The following is a 19,334-nucleotide window of genomic DNA, read 5'->3' on the forward strand; positions in this document are numbered from 1 at the left end:
GCGCCTTCAGCCTCTTCTGGCAGGATGCAGAGGCGGCCTCCACAGTTGGTGCTGACCAGATGCCCTCTTTGTGGTGGAGAGCCAGGCCCCATAAACAGGCATGCTCTCTGGTTGCAGGTGAGCCAAGGCCCTATATACGGACGTGCTCCCTGGTTGCAGACGAGCCAAGCCCCTAAACAGGCTGGCTCTGGTGGTAGTGCCTCTGGTGTAACTATTTACACTGCGAGAGTTTGTGGCTATAGCCAGTTCATAGCCTTAAGGTTCATTTCTCACATTAGTTTATGTGGGCACATGCTTAAACTTATAAACGTTGCAAACTGGTCAAAACAGTAACTTGGTGTACTTTACTTTATGCAGATTCCTCCTCACCAGGGCTTGGGCCTGTAGGGCTGCGGCACCTGTTGCTTTCTCGATCTCTTTCGTCGTCCGTGGTGGTCTCATCAGTGGGTTCTTTGTCTGTTCTTTCTCTATCTCTATCTTTCCTTTCTTCCTCTGTGTCTGTTTCTTTTTCTTTAGGACATGGTGTTACATCGAGTGCATACCAGCCTCTTTCTCCTTGATGCATTGTAAATTGCACTGTGTCTCCCATCCTTAGGTTCCTTCCAGGATGTCCTCTGGGCAAATGAGCTCTAACGTCTCTTCTGTTGACAAAAATGCCTTCTTTCATACCAGGTGCTACTATGAAGCCGTATCCTGATTTTAGGCTGAAATCTTCCACTACTCCTCGACAAAGGGGTCCTCTGACCTGGGCTTTGGCTCTTCTCCGGAACCGTTTCTCCTCCAAGTCTCTGGCCGTTATTTCATCTCTCTGCTCTGGGGACTGCGGTGCAGGGAAAGACTGGGTTCTGCTACGGCGCCGTGTCTTGCGGGCCGGGTTCTGCGGGGTACAGCTTACAAGCTCCCAGGTGAGGCTTTTGGGCAGATCTTCTTCTTCATCCCAGCGGGAATACGGCAGCATCTCTGGCTCGGGGCATGGATCCGCTGCTGATGGCTCCGGGGTCAGCTTCTCAGCTTCCTGGCCTCCTCTCCCCCTTAGTTCTTCTGAGCACTCCTGTCGTGGCAGTGCTGGGGATGGACTTTCATCAGCAGGCCCGGGCGGTGGACTTTTTGGCGTGGATATCTCCAGAGTCTTCTGAGGGGTATGTGGAGGGAGCAGATACCGGTCCACCATCTCCTTTGGGAACTGTGCCTCTAGATCAGCCTTCAGCTTCTGGTATTCGGGGTCCTCCCCCAGCGTAGACTTCCTAGCAGGGACCTCCTTGGACTGGGGAGCGGTGTCCGCTCTGGCCTGGCAGGCCGGGGTAAATGGTGATACAATCTTGTCTTGGCGGGCCGCGCCTGACATGGCGGCGGCCTGGTCTTGGCGGGCCGCGCCCGACATGGCGGCGGCCTGGTCTTGGCGGGCCGCGCCCGACATGGCGGCGGCCTGGTCTTGGCGGGCCACGCCTGACATGGCGGCGGCCTGGATCAGCGTCGCTGTTGCAGCTGGCGTCTTAGCGGGCATCGCTACTGTGGCCGGTTCTTGGCGGGCCGGGCAGGGCATCGCTGCGGCGGCGAGGATCGGCGTCGCTGTCGCGGCCTGGATTGGCGTCGCAGCTGCGATGGGATCTTTGCAGGCCGAGCTGGGCGTCGCTGCAGTAATCTGGGCTTGGCGGGCCGCACCTGGCGTGGCTGCGGCCTGGTTCAGCACCTCACTTGCGGCGCGGACGAGCGTTGCTGCTGCGGTGGGGTCTCGGCGGGCCGGGCCTAGCATGGCGGCGGCCTGGGACAGCGTCACACCTGCGGCGCGGATGAGGGTTGCGGTGGCAGCCGGTTCTTTACGGGCCGAGCAGGGCATCGCTGCGGCGGCCTGGGCTTGGCGGGCCGCACCTGGAGTGGCTGCGGCCTGGCTAAGCGTCGCCGCGCCGGGCGCCTCTTCAGGGACCGCGGGCGTGGCAGCAGGGGTCGGGGCATCCGGGCTGGCAGGGGCAACACTGGACTCACCCATCGGTAGCATCATCGGGGCCTGAGTCGTCGCCGCTCGGTCTGGCACTCGGCGCGCGGCTCTCTCTTCATAGGCCTGAACCGCCGCGGTCATTCCCAGGAACTCCGCACGTCCCTCTCTGATCTGCCTTCCGACCCTGGCTTCCAGTTGATCGCAGAACTCGGCAAGCTCCCGACACCACCAGGCAGCGGAGCCTGGCTCTGGGTCTCTGTGTTCAGACGCCATTTCCTCTAACAGCAGGCTTCTGGCTCCCTTTCTGTCCCGACGTCTCTGAACGCTTCCGCTCTCTTCACAAGCGAGGTCAGAACTCTGCAGGGGATCTCTGGGTAGCCACACCTCTTCGTGGGCGGTAACTTCTCCCAGCGCGGGCTGCTGTTGTTTTTCAGCGCGCTTTTCATGATGGCAATATGGCGGCGCTTCCAATTTTTCAAGCGGACCGCCCAGGCACATGGTCACCTGTCTGAACAGGTCTAGTCCTTATCCTGTTCGTGACGCCAGATGTGAAGCCCCACAGGTGTTGTGTCGGTGCATTACCTTCAGGGACTCCACTCGGCTGTATCTTGTTACAGGTAGGGAATCTTCTATTGATCGTGACGCCACTCTCAGTATTGCGGTCAGTGGGGACCGCCACTGCAGATTAAGGGATGCCTGGGGCTGATGGTGGGTGCAGTCGGTTGTAATAGCCTCCTGAGAGTGAGGCGAGCCCCAGGGGCCTGTGTAGGTAGGTAGAACCACAAGGCGCAGAATAACTCCACACAAGCAGGATGTCTTTCAGGGGTTTTACTCACAGTTGATGGCAGGGTGAGTAACCCGGGCGTAGCTGGGATGAACCAGGCTGGAACCAGGTATCCTTCAGGCTGACTGATGATGGTGACTACCGACTCGCCTTCCTTAGCCCTTGGTGGTTTGGGGTAACCCCGACTTTTAGTCCCTATGGGGGTCACCCAGGGAAGTTGCTGAAGCCTCTCTCCCCTTCGGTTGCCGTTTGCTTGTCGCCTGGACCAGATCACTCCAGCTGCTTGCCTCCTGTGAACTATGGGCCCTAACTGTGGCTACGTGGCTGCGGCTTTTGGGTGTTGTGGTGTGGGCTTTGAGGGCCCCACACCGGCAGGTTTAGCAAGGAAAGGTGGATCTATCCCCGCTCCGGGATCTGCCGCCCGTTTGGGCCTGGTACTCCCTAGCAGTCTCCTTACTTCCCACTCCGTGCTCTCTCTCTAGCTGAAGATGGATTTCGGGTAGCACTCCTAGGTGACCGTTCTCCCCCGTCAGTAGCCACTGCGCGGACGCTGTCAGACTGCAACAGCCCCAGGGGTCTGCTCCTCTCTGAGCTCCCTGGACTCTGCACTAAACCGGCTCACTGCTCCTCCTCTCCTGTTCTTGCCTACGCCACCTAGCAACCAGGCTCTCTTACCACACCCCTTGAGTGGAGATGGAGGCTTTTGGCCCCCTCCACTATTCCAGTGGAGGTGAAGGCTTTTCCCCCTCCTGGGATCCCCAGGGGTCCTCTCAAAGGTACATGTGTGAGACCTGATCACTATGCGCCTGTGTAGTCACACCTCGGTCAGCCTTCTGGATTACCTGTATTGTACTGTCCCCAGCATGGGTGCAGTACTCAGTGGTGCCTGACCAGGTCAGGGGCGCCACATCAGCAACTGGATTAAAGGAGAGGTCCAAAAAGGGGAGAGATGAATCCAGCAGAAAAGCTACCTATACCAATGAATACTGACAGCAGGAACAATGGAAAGTCAGGGAGCATTCTGCGCAGTGAAACGCTGTGACCTTCTATGGCCAGAAACCACATGACTGTCTGTCACCCGTGACAATATCCTCAAGCCTTTTCCCACTGTCTTTGAGGATTGTCAACTAATGAAAAAAAGGTCCTTATAACGGGGGCGTTTCACGATGCCTGCGAGATGAACATCACGGCTAGAGCTGAAAGTGCTGACCTTTTAATAGTTGGCAAGCCTTTGCTTGGATCAACAGTTCGCCGTTGTCACCCCAGACACTCGCTCTTTGCAAAGAACTGAGCAATGAAGCTTCTTCTTTTGTAAGGATCTGATGATTCACTCTCTTTTATCGTCTTGGACAGTCATTTGACGCCAAATTTGGGGCAGCAGGGGACACAAATAAAGCCTGTTGTTACAGTTAAAAACATAGGCATGTGTGTGCGGTGAACGCAATGCAGGAATGAAGGGGAAAAGAAAACCAGTCTCCATGTCTCCGTGTTGGATAAGAAATGAATTTATTTGGGTTTTTTTTCAAAAGGCCCCAAGAAAAATCACATAAAAATCAACATTCCATTGTCTCATTGCTCATAGGAGGGACTGGAAATGCGGAATTTAGGAAAAGTTATGAAAAGCTGGCGGCACGGTGGCTCAGTGGTTAGCACTGCAGTCTTGTGGTGGCTCAGTGGTTAGCACTGAAGCCTTGCAGCGCTGGGGTCCTGGGTTCAAATCCCACCAAGGACACCATCTGCAAGGAGTTTGTATGTTCTCCCCGTGTTTGTGTGGATTTCCTCCCACAATCCAAAGACATACAGATAGGGAATTTAGATTGTGAGCTCCGATGGGGACAGTGTTCCTGATGTATGTAAAGCGCTGTGGAATATGTTAGCGCTATCTAATATATAAAGCTGAATGTGTGTGTATGTATGTCCGGGATTGGCATCCGCACCGTCGCAGCTACAGCCACAAAATTTTGCACACTCACATGTCCGGACCCCGAGAGCGTCATAGGCTATGTTTTGAGGGGAAATTTTTACCCCACGCTTTACAGTTATTCGCCAAAAAAACTGCCTCCATTAAAGCGAATGGAGCTGGGAGCCACAGTGCAGCCAGAACTTCAGAAGAATGCGCAGCCACGCCCTTATATGGAATGTTGGCGTGTCACAATGCAGCCAGGGAAAGACAGACACAGACAGGGAAAGAAACAGACATAGACAGGGTAAGAGACAGAGACAGACACAAAGAGACAGAGACAGACACAAAGAGACAGAGACAGACACAAAGAGACACAGACAGACACAAAGAGACACAGACAGACACAAAGAGAAACAGACAGACACAGGGAAACAGACAGACACAAAGAGAAACAGACAGAGACAGGGAAACAGACAGACACAAAGAGAAACAGACAGACACAAAGAGACACAGACAGACACAAAGAGACACAGACAGACACAAAGAGAAACAGACAGAGACAGGGAAACAGACAGACACAAAGAGAAACAGACAGACACAAAGAGACACAGACAGACACAAAGAGACACAGACAGACACAAAGAGAAACAGACAGACACAAAGAGAAACAGACAGAGACAAAGAGAAACAGACAGAGACAGGGAAACAGACAGACACAAAGAGAAACAGACAGACACAAAGAGAAACAGACAGACACAAAGAGAAACAGACAGACACAGGGAAACAGACAGACACAAAGAGAAACAGACAGACACAAAGAGAAACAGACAGACACAAAGAGAAACAGACAGACACAAAGAGAAACAGACAGACACAGGGAAACAGACAGACACAAAGAGAAACAGACAGACACAGGGAAACAGACAGACACAAAGAGAAACAGACAGACACAAAGAGAAACAGACAGACACAGAGCAACAGACACAGGGAAACAGACAGACACAGGGAAAGAGAGGGAAAGTGACAGACAGGGAAAGAGATTGAGACAGACGGAGAAAGAGACAGTCAGAAACAGACAGACAAAGAGATAGAGAGAGAAACCGAGAGAGATATACAGAGGGGGAAACAGAGAGACCGTTAAGGGTACGTTACATGCTACGACATCGCTAGCGATCTCATTAGCAATGTGAAATTCTAGATCGCAAGTGAGATCGCACATAGGTTATTTTACGCATGTGCGATCTCGAAAGATCGCACTTGCGATCTAGAATTTCACATCGCTAATGAGATCGCTAGCGATGTCGTAGCATGTAAAGTACCCTTTATTATCCCGGGCAGCAGTTATTAACGGGCGAAGCCGGGTAGTACAGCTAGTATAAAAATAAAGAAAAGCCAATGGTGAGTATCAATCTAAGGAGCATTTCAATATCTTTCTTCATTGAGACTCTCCTGTCCAGAAAAGCAAGATACAATAGGTATACCATAGGGCAAAAATGCTTTGCCTCCTACCAAAATAGACCCTCGCCATATCATCACTAAAGGAGTCCATTCAGGCCACTAGATGGAGCCATATGTAGTCAAGTTAGGATTGGTCGCTATCTCAATCATGGATTTTCTTCCCAAAGTGAGGTACCAGTGGGGTCTGCCATTGGCCAAGATCATCAAACCCCCTGGACACTTCACCATGGATTCAAATTCTAAAGATTCTAAGAGTTCTATGTGTCTCCATGGTAACAGACTACAAACAAACCATGTAGTCTGATGCTGCAATTACACTCCTTTCCACTCTCAACCTTACACTAACAAACGGTAGGAGGTTTTTTTAAGAAGGAAGGTATATTTTACTTATAATACATTAGAAAAAAAATAGTTTAGAAAGTGGATATATCCTATAAAAGGAACCTGTTACTCTGAATATAACATCTGATTGCCAATGTATGTAAAGCGCTGTGGAATTAATAACGCTATATAAATGAATAAAATTATTATTATTATTATTATTATTATCATCTGTATCCATGTTATAAAGCAGGAGGAGATGGGCAGATTGATATCAGTCATTGTACAGGAAGGGGAGGAGGTGAGATGTGACATCCCCTGTTGTGAATGGTGGATCCTGTGTTATCTACTGTATATAGAGATGCTATCAGTCATTGTACTGGGGGGAGGAGGTGAGCTGTGCTATCAACTATTATGTACGGCAGATCCTATGTTATCTACTGTATATAGAGGTGTGATCAGTCATTGTACAGGAGTAGGAGGGGGTGCACTGTGACATCATCTATTTTGAATGGTGGATCCTGTGTTATCTACTGTATTTAGAGCTGTTATCAGTCATTATACAGGAGGAGAAGGTGAGCTATGATATCACATATGAATGGTGGATCCTGTGTTAACTACTGGAAATAGAGGTCTTGTTATTCATTGTACAGGAGGATGAAGTGAGCTGTGACATTAACTATTATGAATGGTGGATCTTGTATTATCTACTGTATTTAGAGCTGTTATCAGTCATTGTACAGGAGGAGGAGGTGGTGAGCTGTGATATCACATATTATGAATAGTGGATCCTGTGTTATCTAATGTAACTAGAGCTGTTATTCATTATACAGGAAGAGAAGGTGAGCTGTGATATCACATATGAATGGTGGATCCTGTGTTAACTACTGTAAATAGAGGTCTTATTATTCATTGTACAGGAGGAGTAGGTGAACTGTGACATCACCTATTGCGAATGGTGGATCCTGTGTTATCTACTGTATTCAAAGGTGTTATCAGTCATTGTACAGGAGGAGGAGGAGGTGAGCTGTGACATCACATACTGTCAATGGTGAATCCTGTGTTATCTACTGTATATAGAGGTATTATCAGTCACTGTACAGGATTGGGGGGTGAGCTGTGATATCACCTATTGTGAATGGTGGATCCTGTGTTATCTACTGTATACAGAGGTGTTATCAGTTATTGTACAGGAGAAGGAGGAGGTGAGCTGTGACATCAAAACTAGTATATTAGTAAGTTGTATGTATTGATACTAAAGATCTAACACATATGAAGATATATATACTGATAACCCCATTAACTTTGTGTTTTTACAGTGTATTTGGCCCTTAGTGTCGGAACTCCCATCACTTTATATGTAATAGGAAATGGAAATATATTATATACAGGAAAAGGAAAGCAAGGTACGGGGTGAGAATAAATTATTACCATCCAGATGTAATGGAGGTCATCGCGGCCTACAGGAAGAGCACGCGTCTGCAGAGCGCACATATGAGGCTTCTGCTCATCCCACGTTTCCGCTGAGCCGGCAAAAAGGAAGTATTAGTCTAATTAAAGCCTAGAATTGCAATTCTAAAAAACTGAATAGCATCATCCTAAAATTAGAAACCGTTACACAGAACGTCCTCCGCAATATTACAGAACGCGGTAAAGCTCCACGCATCGCTCTCTAAGGTTTACTTACAGAACTGATCATGTTCATCCTGAGCTGCCTGATTCATAAGTGAAATGTTAGAACTAAGGAAAGACTCTAATGTTCTGTTGGGATAATTCCTAGAAATCAGCTCATTATTATTACTGCCATCAGTACAATGTCAGGAACACCAAGATATAGAAAGCACAGGATGCGCCATTCACATTAGGTTATGTCACAGCTCACCTCCTCCTCCTCCTGTACAATGACTGATAACACCTCTATATACAGTAGATAATAGAGGATCCTCCATTCACGATAGGTGATATCACAGCTCTCCTCCTCCTACACAATGACTGATAACTCCTCTATATACAGTAGATAATACAGGATCTAACATTCACAATAGGTGATGTCACAGCTCACCTCCTCCTCCTTTACAATGACTAATAACACCTCTATATACAGTAGATAACATAGGATCTACCTTTCACAATAGGTGATATCACAGCTCACCTCTTCCCCTCTATACAATGACTGATAACATCTCTATGTACATCTCTATAACATCTCTATATACTGTAGAGTAGATAACTCAGGATCTACCATTCACAATAGGTGATATCATAGCTCACCTCCTTCTCTATACAATGACTGATAGCATCTCTATATATCTCTATAACATCTCTTTATACAGTAGAAAACTCAGAATCCGCCATTCATAATAGGTGATGTCACAGCTCACCTCCTCCCTCTCTATACAATGACTTATAACATCTATATATACATCTCTATAACATCTCTTTAAACAGTAGATAGCACAGAATCCACCATTCACAATAGGTGATATCACAGCTCGCATTCTCCTCCTCTACAATGTCTGATAACACCTCTATATACAGTAGATAACACAGAATTCACCATTCACAATAGGGGATATCACAGCTCACCTTCTCCTCCTCTACAATGTCTGATAACATCTCTATATACAGTAGATAACACAGAATCCACCATTCACAATAGGTGATATCACAGCTCACCTCCTCCCTCTATACAATGACTGATAGCATCTCTATATATCTCTTAACATCTCTTTATACAGTATATAACTCAGAATCCACCATTCACAATAGGTGATATCACAGCTCACCTCCTCCCTCTCTATACAATGACTGATAACATCTATATATACATCTCTATAACATTTCTTTATACAGTAGATAACACAGAATCCACCATAGGGGATATCACAGCTCACCTTCTCCTCCTCTACAATGTCTGATAACACCTCTATATACAGTAGATAACACAGAATCCACCATTCACAATAGGGGATATCACAGCTCACCTACTCCTCCTCTACAATGTCTGATATCTCTATATACAGTAGATAACACAGAATCCACCATTCACAATAGGTGATATCACAGCTCACCTTCTCCTCCTCCATGTCTGATGAAGCTCTGGGGTTGTCCCTTGAGAGCTGGTTAGGTGAGCAGACCCCGTGTGACTCCTTGGACCATGTAGACTTGGAGCCGATCAGATCTTAAGTAATATCAGATGCTGGATTAAAGGAATTTCATAGTATCTACAAAATTCTGATATAAATGTAAAATAAAGAACATTCCTGCTGAAAATTCCCCAAAAAAGGGTCGTCCCTGTGAGTCAGAGCGCGGAGACTGAATTCACAGACCACATCAAGGATTCCTTGTCTGGAGGAGAGCAGCAGCCTCCCGGATCACACATGAAGCCGCCTTACCATAAGAAATTGTGAGACCAGACACTTCTATTGTTCCCATTAGCAGACTGATGTATTTCATTACCGAATCGTCTAAAATTCCGGAAAAAAAAACTCCGATAATCCAGAACGTTTCATAATCTGGCAGCTATCACCAGACAATGACCTATTGTTTTTTTTATTTTTTTTAAAAACTTTTGCCATTTTTTCCCATATCACAATCTGTATTTAAAAGAAAATTCTTGCAATTCTCATTTTGGCCACTGGGGCTTTTTTTTTTTTTTTAGACTTTCCTGTTTCAGGAAATGCACACGTACATTAGGAGCAATAAACAGAATCTGACTTTATCCTTTGTATTGAAGCAGTTAATGTGCGGGTGAAAAAGTCATTGTCAATGGTGAGGGGTAGTTTTGACTTAGCCTAATTTGTGATTGGTGCATCCTGTGTTATCTACTGTATATGAAGTGTTATCAGTCACTATACAGGAGGAAGAGGAGGTGAGCTGTGACATCAGCTATTGTGAATGGTAGATCTTGTGTTATCTACTGTATATAGAGGTGTTATCAGTCATTGTAAAGGATGAGGAGGTGAGCTGTGATATCATCTATTGTGAATGGTGGATCTTATGTTATCTACTGTATATAGAGGTGTTATCAGTCACTATACAGGAGGAGGGGGTGAGCTGTGACATCAGGTATTGTGAATGGTGGATCTTGTGTTATCTATTGCATTTAGAGCTGTTATCAGTCATTATACAGGAGGAGGAGGAAGTGAGCTGTGATATCACATATTATGAATGGTGGATCCTGTGTTATCTACTGTATATAGAGTTGTTATCAGTCATTGTACAGGAGGATGAGGTGAGCTGTGACATTACCTAACAAGGCAACAGAGGTAGTTTTGACTTAGCCTAATTTGTGATTGGTGGATCCTGTGTTATCTACTATATATAAAGGTGTACAAGAGGAGGAGGTGAGCTGTGATATCACCTATTGGGAATGGTGTATCCTGTGTTATCTACTGTATATAGAGAAGTTATCAGTCACTATACAGGAGGAGGGGGTGAGCTGTGACATCAGCTATTGTGAATGGTGTATCCTGTGTTATCTACTCTATATAGAGGTGTTATCAGTCATTATACAGGAGGAGGGGGAGGAGGAGGTGAGATGTGATATCATCTATTGTGAATGGTGGATCTTATGTTATCTACTGTATATAGAGGTGTACAAGAGGAGGAGGTGAGCTGTGATATCACTTATTGTGAATGGTGGTCATATATTATCTACTGTATATAGAGGTGTTATCATTCATTGTACATGAGCAGGTGAGCTGTGACATAACTTATTGTGTATGGTGGTCATATATTATCTACTTTTGTATATTTTTATTTGTATATAGAGGTGTTATCAGTCATTGTACAGAAGGGGGAGGAGGTGAGCTGTGACATCACCTATTGTGAATGGTGGTCATATATTATCTACTGTATAAGTGTTATCATTCTTTGTACATGAGGAGGTGAGCTGTGACATCACCTATTGTGTATGGTGGTCATGTATTATCTACTTTTGTATATTTGTATTTGTATATAGAAGTGTTATCAGTCATTGTACAGGAGGGGGAGGAGGTGAGCTGTGACATCACCTATTGTGATTTGTGAATCCTTTGTTACGTATTGTATTGGAACAGTTAGTTTTCATTGTAGTCTTGTCTGTGATGATAATAAGATTGCAGAACAGGACGTACCAGTGTTAAGGCTTAGTGGCCGGTGTAGAAAATTACAAGATTTATGCCTTTTCCTTTATATAAATAAATAAATAAATAAATAATAAATTGATAGTAAATTGATAGGGGGAAAAAAATGTGCTAAACATTTTTGAAAAATGCATTTAACATAAAAATCTAATAATATGTCATTATCCGGTGACTCAGCTCTTTAATTATAAGCCCAGTCTTGTTTAAATATCTGCTACATATTGATGACGTAAGTTGACTTCCATATCCTAAGGGCCAATAGCAATCTTAAAGGTACAGCGTCTTGCCTTCCATGGCATTCGTTGTCCTACTTGCAACTCTCCTGAAAGGTCAAGAAGTGTCCAGGAAAAAAGTGGATAATTTTTGGACTCTTGGAAGAACAGTTATGTGCCACCATAGCAAAACCAGGGTGTCACAGAGGTCTGCATACATCTTTTTAGTACAGATCTCACTCTCCCTTGGGGAGTTTCCCACACTGAAACACACCAGCCAATCAGGTCCCACTCACCCCCTCCCCAGGAAAAGAGAGGGGGCGAGAGGAGCTTAGAAAGAGCAGAGCAGAGTTTGAGCTGTGGTCAGTCTGCAGGAGGAGAGAAGTCTGGAAGCAGCACCTGTGTGGAGCTAGGAAAAGTGGCAGTAAGAGCCTCAGGAATAGGCCAGCCGCTTGTGGGACCCGAAGTGTACCGGGAGAGGGCAGTGGCCCCCCCGGTGCCGACTGTCGGGACCCAGTCCGGACCTGTGTACGAAGCAGACACAGACCTCAGGCAGGAGACAAGCACCTGAATTACACACACGGGTGTGGGACCCGTCCTCACAGCACCCGTGGGCACCAGTTACCAGCAACTTGGTTAATTCCTGGACTTGTATCAGTTATTGCTTTATACTGTGAGTACTCCTGCACCACCCGGTCCAAGCCGTGGACTGCACCCGTCACTCCCCAATCCACTACACCGGGGTCCCGGGACATCAACACCCTACCCGTGGAGGGAAAATCACCACCTTGCTGCCCATCACCATCCCCGGGATCCTCTGACCGTCAGCGGCGGTGCTCCATTACCTCACCGCACACTACGGGTGGCGTCACAAATCTCCCCTGTACATAATCCCCCCATTTTGGTTGTGGAGCCTGGGATCACAGACCGGATCACACCACCGTGATACCTACAGAAGTGACCCCTTGGCCCGGATCTGAGTACCCCCTATCCCTGGGCGACACAGTTATACTACCCAAGACCCTATCTGAATACACAGCTCTTAGTATCAAGTCATTGTGTATAAGTTATTCTGGGAGCGAAGGGGAGTTCGAACGTCAGAACAAGGACACTCAAGTATCTGGTCTAGAATGGCGGAGGGTCTGGTCTAAGGTTTTTTTTTACTTGGAGGGTCTGGTTATTTCTTTAGGGGGTCTGATCTCGGGTCTGTATTCATTTTGGGATGTGAAATTCATATACGGTACCTCGGGGGAGTGTCTTATACTCATGGGTGGGGCATTAATTGAAGTGGGAGGGGCACTTAGTGTATTACTTTTCAAAAATTGGCAAAACAGGATTGAATTTCTTTACTAATTAGGGAAGATGACACTATAACGCGTAGCAGTGATCTCATTGTGGTGCTCGGGGCCATATGATCTAGGACACAAGCTGTGGCTGCTTCTCATCTCCGTCTATCCCTAATATTTACTTTGAGTTGCTAAAACAACGAGGAGCCAGAAGGAAAGAGAAAAGGAGAAAAACCTGGACCATCAGGGACATTGGAATCATGGGGTAGAGGTAGAGTATTCCTTTAAATATGCCTATTGTAATGAATGGGTTTTCCAGGAAACAGCGCCATTTCTGTTTAGAGGTTGGGTCTGGTATTGCAGCTTAGTCCCTGTGCCGCCACTGCAGCGGATCGAACCGCTCGGATCCGGGGGTGGTGATCGTTCGTGGCTCGAGGGTCTCCGGACCTGGGGGTTTGGGGGCCACACTCAAATGAAAATGGAGTATTTACAGGGGATTTGGTATAGTTCGTGACGGCACCCGTGGTGTACGGTAATTTGGAGTACCGCCGCTGCCGTTGGGAGTACTCGGGGCGATGGAGTGGGTCAGCATGATGACGTTGCCCTCCACGGGTTGGGGTAGGCCCCGGGACTCTGGATGGTGATGCGGGGACGCAGTGCAGGGGTCAGTCGGGTACTCACTCAGCAATGATCAGACACTGACAACAGGGTAAACAAAGTCTCTGAACGCCGCTGCCTCTCGAGGGGAGCTTGGCCGGGTCCCGTCCCCTGCAGCACTGCCGGTGGTCCGTAACCTGCCTCCTGGCACAAAAGTTTAGATTGTCCATTGTGGCCCAGTAGCTTGGAGCTGTCCGGGCCTCGCTCCCCACTATGGCTAAGTAAAGGAGCCTGCTCTCAGGAGCTTACGCTTGGGATTTCAGTGGGCTGCTTGCTAGGAAAGCCCTATCCCCCTCGTTGCGCTAGTGCCCCCCGATCTTTGAGCTGGTGGGAACAGTCCATAAAGGCCCTGTCCTCCGCAGGTTAATTGCCGGGTCGCCTGAAGCTTCTCCCTGACCTAGGGTCCGTTTACCCCCGACGTGCCTTCGGTCCCGGACCGGTGATAGGACCAGGCTGCTGACCGTCCTCCTTGACGGGTCCCAGGCACCTAGCTTCAATCCCCTGCAACCGGGGGTCCGACTCCTCTAGGCCCAGACCACCATCTGCGACCTATTCTGCTTCTCTCCTGGGAGCTACAACTCCCAGCTTCCTCAGAGCTCCTCTCAGCTCGAGGGCTACCACTCGACTCTCTTGAGACCTCCCTGCCTGACCCCTAGGTGGACGGCCCTATTCCTGCTTAAGCAGCCCACTGGTGTGCCTGACAGGGTGTGGTGCGAGGTGTATCTAGGATTTGTGAATGCTGATGGAGGCAACACTGCAGCATAGAGGACCCAGAACCATGGGGGGTTGTGTCCTGCACGGGGAGGGCAGATTGTGCAGTACCCTGTGACGACCTGAATAGTCCAGGGGCGTCACATTCCTAGTTTTCAATAACAGAGACAACAGTGGCACAAAACAAATTAGATCCCAGACATCAGACCTCCCCAAAAAAGTTCAGATCTATCCACCTCCCCCTTCCTTCCCCCACTGTGCCAAAATGTTCCCTTGCCGAAGAGCATGGAAGGGGAATGCTTTCGGTGAGAACGATGTAATACTTCTTTTCACCTGTGGTGGTGCTGCAGGAAAATTAAACACTTCATCTTGTTCATCTACACAGCTGACATTGGCAGCGCTGCAGACAATCACTGAGCGTAGCTGCTCTGAAGTAGACGACATGAGATATTGACCTCATTGATTGGCTACAGCACTGATGTCATGTTGACTGCGCTGCAGCCAATCATTGAGCTTATCAGATACAGTAGATGGCACGAGCCGCTAACCTCCCTGATTCAGCTTGATTTCATGTTCACTGTGCTGCAGCCAATCATTGAACTCATCAGCATGAGTCACTATCCTGAATGATTGGCTGCAGTGCTGATGTTACATTGACAGCGCTGCAACCAATCACCAAGCTTATCGATCAACTGACTGCACTGCAGTGCTGATTTCATGCTCACAGTTCTGTAGCCAGTCATTGTGCTCCTTGACTCTGGTAAAGTAAAAGGCATGAGGCACTAACCTGACTGATTGGCTGCAGTGCTGATATGTTGACTGAGCTGGAGCCAATCACCAAGCTCATCGGCTCTGCTAGAGTAGATGTCATGAGCAACTGATTGGCTGCAGCACTGATTTTATGTTCACAGTGCTGCAGACAATCATTGAGCTCATCGGCTGTGATAAATGGCATTAGCCACTAACCTGACTGATTGGCTGCAGTGTTGATGTTATGTTGACAGCGTTGCAGCCAATCACCAAGCTCATTGAATCTGCTCCAGTAGACATAATGAGCAACTGACTGGACTGATTACCTGCAGCGCTAATTTCATGTTGACAGCGCTGCAGCCAATCACAGCTCATTGACTTTGCTGGACTAGACGGGACGAGCTGCTAACCTCACTGATTGGCTGCAGAACTAATGTCATTTTCACAGCGCTAAAGCCAATCACTGAGCTCATCGGCTTCAGTAGAGTAGACAGCATGAGCCACTGATCTCACTGATTGGCTGCAGTGCTGAGGTCATGTTGACAGTGCCGCAGCCAATCACTTAGCTTAGAGTGATTTAAGTTAACAAATGAAGATAGCCGCGCATGCGCCGTCACCTTTCCTCTGATACCAGGATGTTCTCTAGATAAATGTCACTAAGTATAAGAGGATAACCGGGGACCAGTCCTCCTAGACTGGCTCTCAGGCTAGGGGGGCCCTAGCTATCTCTTATCCCAGAGGTACTTTTGATGGTGAAGAGGTCTGGGCCGCCTTCCTGGCCCTGCTCCTGGAAAGCCCTGCTAATACCCCTTGTCCCCAACGCCACGGGAAGGTCAGGACATGAGTGGTTAAACCCACACAAATAGACAAACGGGGAAACCAAAACTCCAACTCACAGCAATCACACTCAGAAGCAGTAGACAATAGGTGATAAGGAGGAAATAAAGAGCAGGGAGGAAATAAACAGACGATGAGAGAATTCCCACAATACGCCAAACAGCATTCAGTAGTTGACCAGCAACTAGATCACAGCAGCATATGGAATTGTGTCGCCCTGGCAAGCCAGGGGTCACAGGTCACAACACCACCACACCCCACATCCCAGGTAGGCACACCTAAGCTGAACCAAAAATCCTTGTTGCCTTCCTCCAGGAGTCTGATGATGCACACCAGGGGGTGGGCCAGGCGGTTGGCTCCGCCCACCAAGGAGCTCACAGCTCTGGAGGCAGGAAGTGTCAGGCAGTCGAGCTCAGGGTGAGCCTGTGTCAACAGCAGATAGCCCCGGGCAGGGGAAGAGTGAAGTCCAGTGAAGGGCTAGAGTAAACAACAGAGAAGTGAAAGTGAAGGAAAGCAAAGTGGAAAAGGAGGAAAGCAAGAAGTGGTGACAGAGCAGAGAGTGTGCAAGCCTGAGAGCCCAGCTTTGTGTAGGGCCAGATCAGCAAGGTCAGCGACGGCGGTGACTGTCCGGAGGGGGACCGTTTGGAAGTTCCTGGAAGGACCCCGTTGGCTGTGTGCCCGGTGGTCTGGAGCAGTGTTCCGAAAGACAGTCAGCACCAGGGCAGGGGCCTCTCGGACCCCGGCAAGGCTAGGAGTCGCCAAATTTGCCGAATCCGTCAGTGAAGGGGACGTAGATTCCCCCAACAACCAAGTCCCGATTGAAGGCAACAGTCCAACCTGTACAACAGAGGCACCGCCAACGCCAGGGCACCAGTCTCTGAGGGCCAGCGCCTGCGGGCAAAGTGTAGTGCTCCTCCGGCCCAGCTTGAAGCCGGGGAGCGGGTTACCGGTGGGGACCCATCGCAACCATCCGTACATACAGGTGCAAGGAAGAGGGACATCACCGTCACCTACCGGGAAAGCAAAGCAGCCGTCTGTGGGACCGTCCTACCAGCCGTTTGGTTTACCGTACAAACTGTGTCCAAGTCTCAGGCTGAGTGAGTACCACAGTGCCGCAAGGCACACCGCTGCCCCCGCGTCCCTGCGCCCACCAAGCCCTGCACCTCCCAAGCCATCACCGGGCCCCGGGATCACCAACCCCTACCCACGGAGGGGCAACACAACACCTGGCTGCTCCACATCACCATCCCCGGGATCCCCGTAATAAGCAGCGGTGGTGCTACACATCACCACAACCGTGGGTGGCGTCACGGACATTATCTCAACACCCCAAACAACCCCCCTTTTCACTCACGGGCGAGGAGTGCCGCTCGAGGAAACCCCCGGGATCCGGCCTACGGCTCGAGCCACCACTGAGCAGCCGGACCCGAGCAGAAGGGGTGAGCGCGGTGTGCTGACACCCTCCTCCCCGCCCGCGACAGAATGGTATCGCTAAAAGCTATAGTTGGCACAGGAGTCATGTTCCACCATCTTAAAAAGGCGGGGAAAAGCTGTGATTGGTTTCTCGTAACATGTGATCCCAGAGGTAACAGTAGGCTAGGAGAGATTAACCCTTGCCAGTTCGATCACTAACAAGCACACAGCTGGTCAATGCCCGAGCCTGACAGTGCAACTCAGAAGCCCCACAGAAACCATAGTGTGGAGTGTGAGTCCCAGACACCACCATGACACTCGCCAGGTTTTGAGCCAAACGTTGATGTGGAGCCCCCGCACCTCTATTACATTTTTTGCCATATACACATACAAAATGGGAGTACCCCTTTAACTTTTTACGTTCCCTTCTGACGTAGGAAATCATGACCCCCAAGCAATAGGAAATTCGAGCCCTGATCCAGCTGTAATCTGTCCCCGGCCTAAAACTCCCAGCTCACGCTCGGCTCACATATGTTTTGCATGTGGAATAACATTGAAGGTTTACTAACAGACTCCGCTAAGTAATACCCAGTGGCTGCTCTTTCCTGCTGCCCCCGGGGGGCTCAACGTTTAAATATTTACCATCTCCGGAAAGAGAGTTCTGACTAATGGACGCCTCAGTCGTGACAATCCGACTTTACTGGCTTTTAAACATGTTATTGATGCATATTTACCATGCACGGGGAGCGCCGGAGAACATTCATTACATCACTAGACGGATATGCAAGACTATGTGCTGTATATATGTGTATTTATATCATTTCTGATGCACTCTTTATTCAGTCATCAGACCAGACCCTCCAAATATCACTCGTAGAGCAATCTGACCAATCATAGACAGCACTGTGCAGCTTTATTAGGCTGCTTTCACACTACGTTTTTTTAACGCAAAAATGGATCCACTGCAAATGCGTTTTCATTTCAATGCATTTGCAATGGACTCGCAATCACCTGCGTTTGCGTGCGTTATAGTGAGGATCCAGGGACTTGCAGTTTTTTAACATTTTTCAAAAACGCTACTTGTAGCGTTTTTGAGCTGCGTCTGTCGCGAGCGGAGGAGGGGACGCCGCGCTCTCCCACTGCTCGGGTCCGGCTGCCGCTGCGGCTGCTGCGGCCTGCTGCTGCTGCTCGGTGGCTCGAGCGATGGGCCAGATCCCGGGGACTCGAGCGGCGCTCCTCGCCCGTGAGTGAAAGGGGATTGGGATTTGGGATAGTTTATTGTCCGTGACGCCACCCACGGTTGTGGTGATTAAGTGGACACCACCGCTGCTCTGTCTGGGGAGCCCGGGAGTGATGGTATGGAGCAGCCAGTTGTTGATTTGCCCCTCTGTGGGTAGGGGGTTTGGTGGTCCCGGGGCCCAGTGATGGGGTTGGTATGGTGGACAGGCAGGTATGGGGCCTGTGGAGGTGCAGGGGCAGCGCTGTGCCGCACGGCACGGAAGGTACTCACTCAGCCAGTAAACACGACACAGTTCTCGGTAAACAAACGGCTGGTTGGACGGGTCCCTCGGACGGTTACGGTGCTGCTGTTCCCTGCAGTTAGCGGTGACGGTCTCTTCCCTGCACCTATGTAAAGTCTCTTTGGTAGTGATGGGTTCCCACCGGTTACCCGCTCCCCGACCTGGACATGAGCCGGAGGAGCCTCTCTCTTGCCCGCAGGCGCTGGCCCTGGGAAACTGGTGCCTTGGCGGTGGCGGTGTCTCCCCTTAACGGTCGGACTGTTGCCTTCAATCGGGACTTGGCTGTTAGGAGACAGAGGTCCCCTTCACTGACGGATTTGGCAAATTATGGCGACTCCTAGCCTTGCCGGGATCCGAAAGGCCCCTGCCCTGGTGCTGACTGTTCTTCGTATACTGCTCCGGTACCGCCGGGTCACCACC

The sequence above is a fragment of the Anomaloglossus baeobatrachus genome, chromosome 4 (genome assembly GCF_048569485.1).
Source record: "Anomaloglossus baeobatrachus isolate aAnoBae1 chromosome 4, aAnoBae1.hap1, whole genome shotgun sequence".
Lineage (NCBI taxonomy): Eukaryota > Metazoa > Chordata > Amphibia > Anura > Aromobatidae > Anomaloglossus > Anomaloglossus baeobatrachus.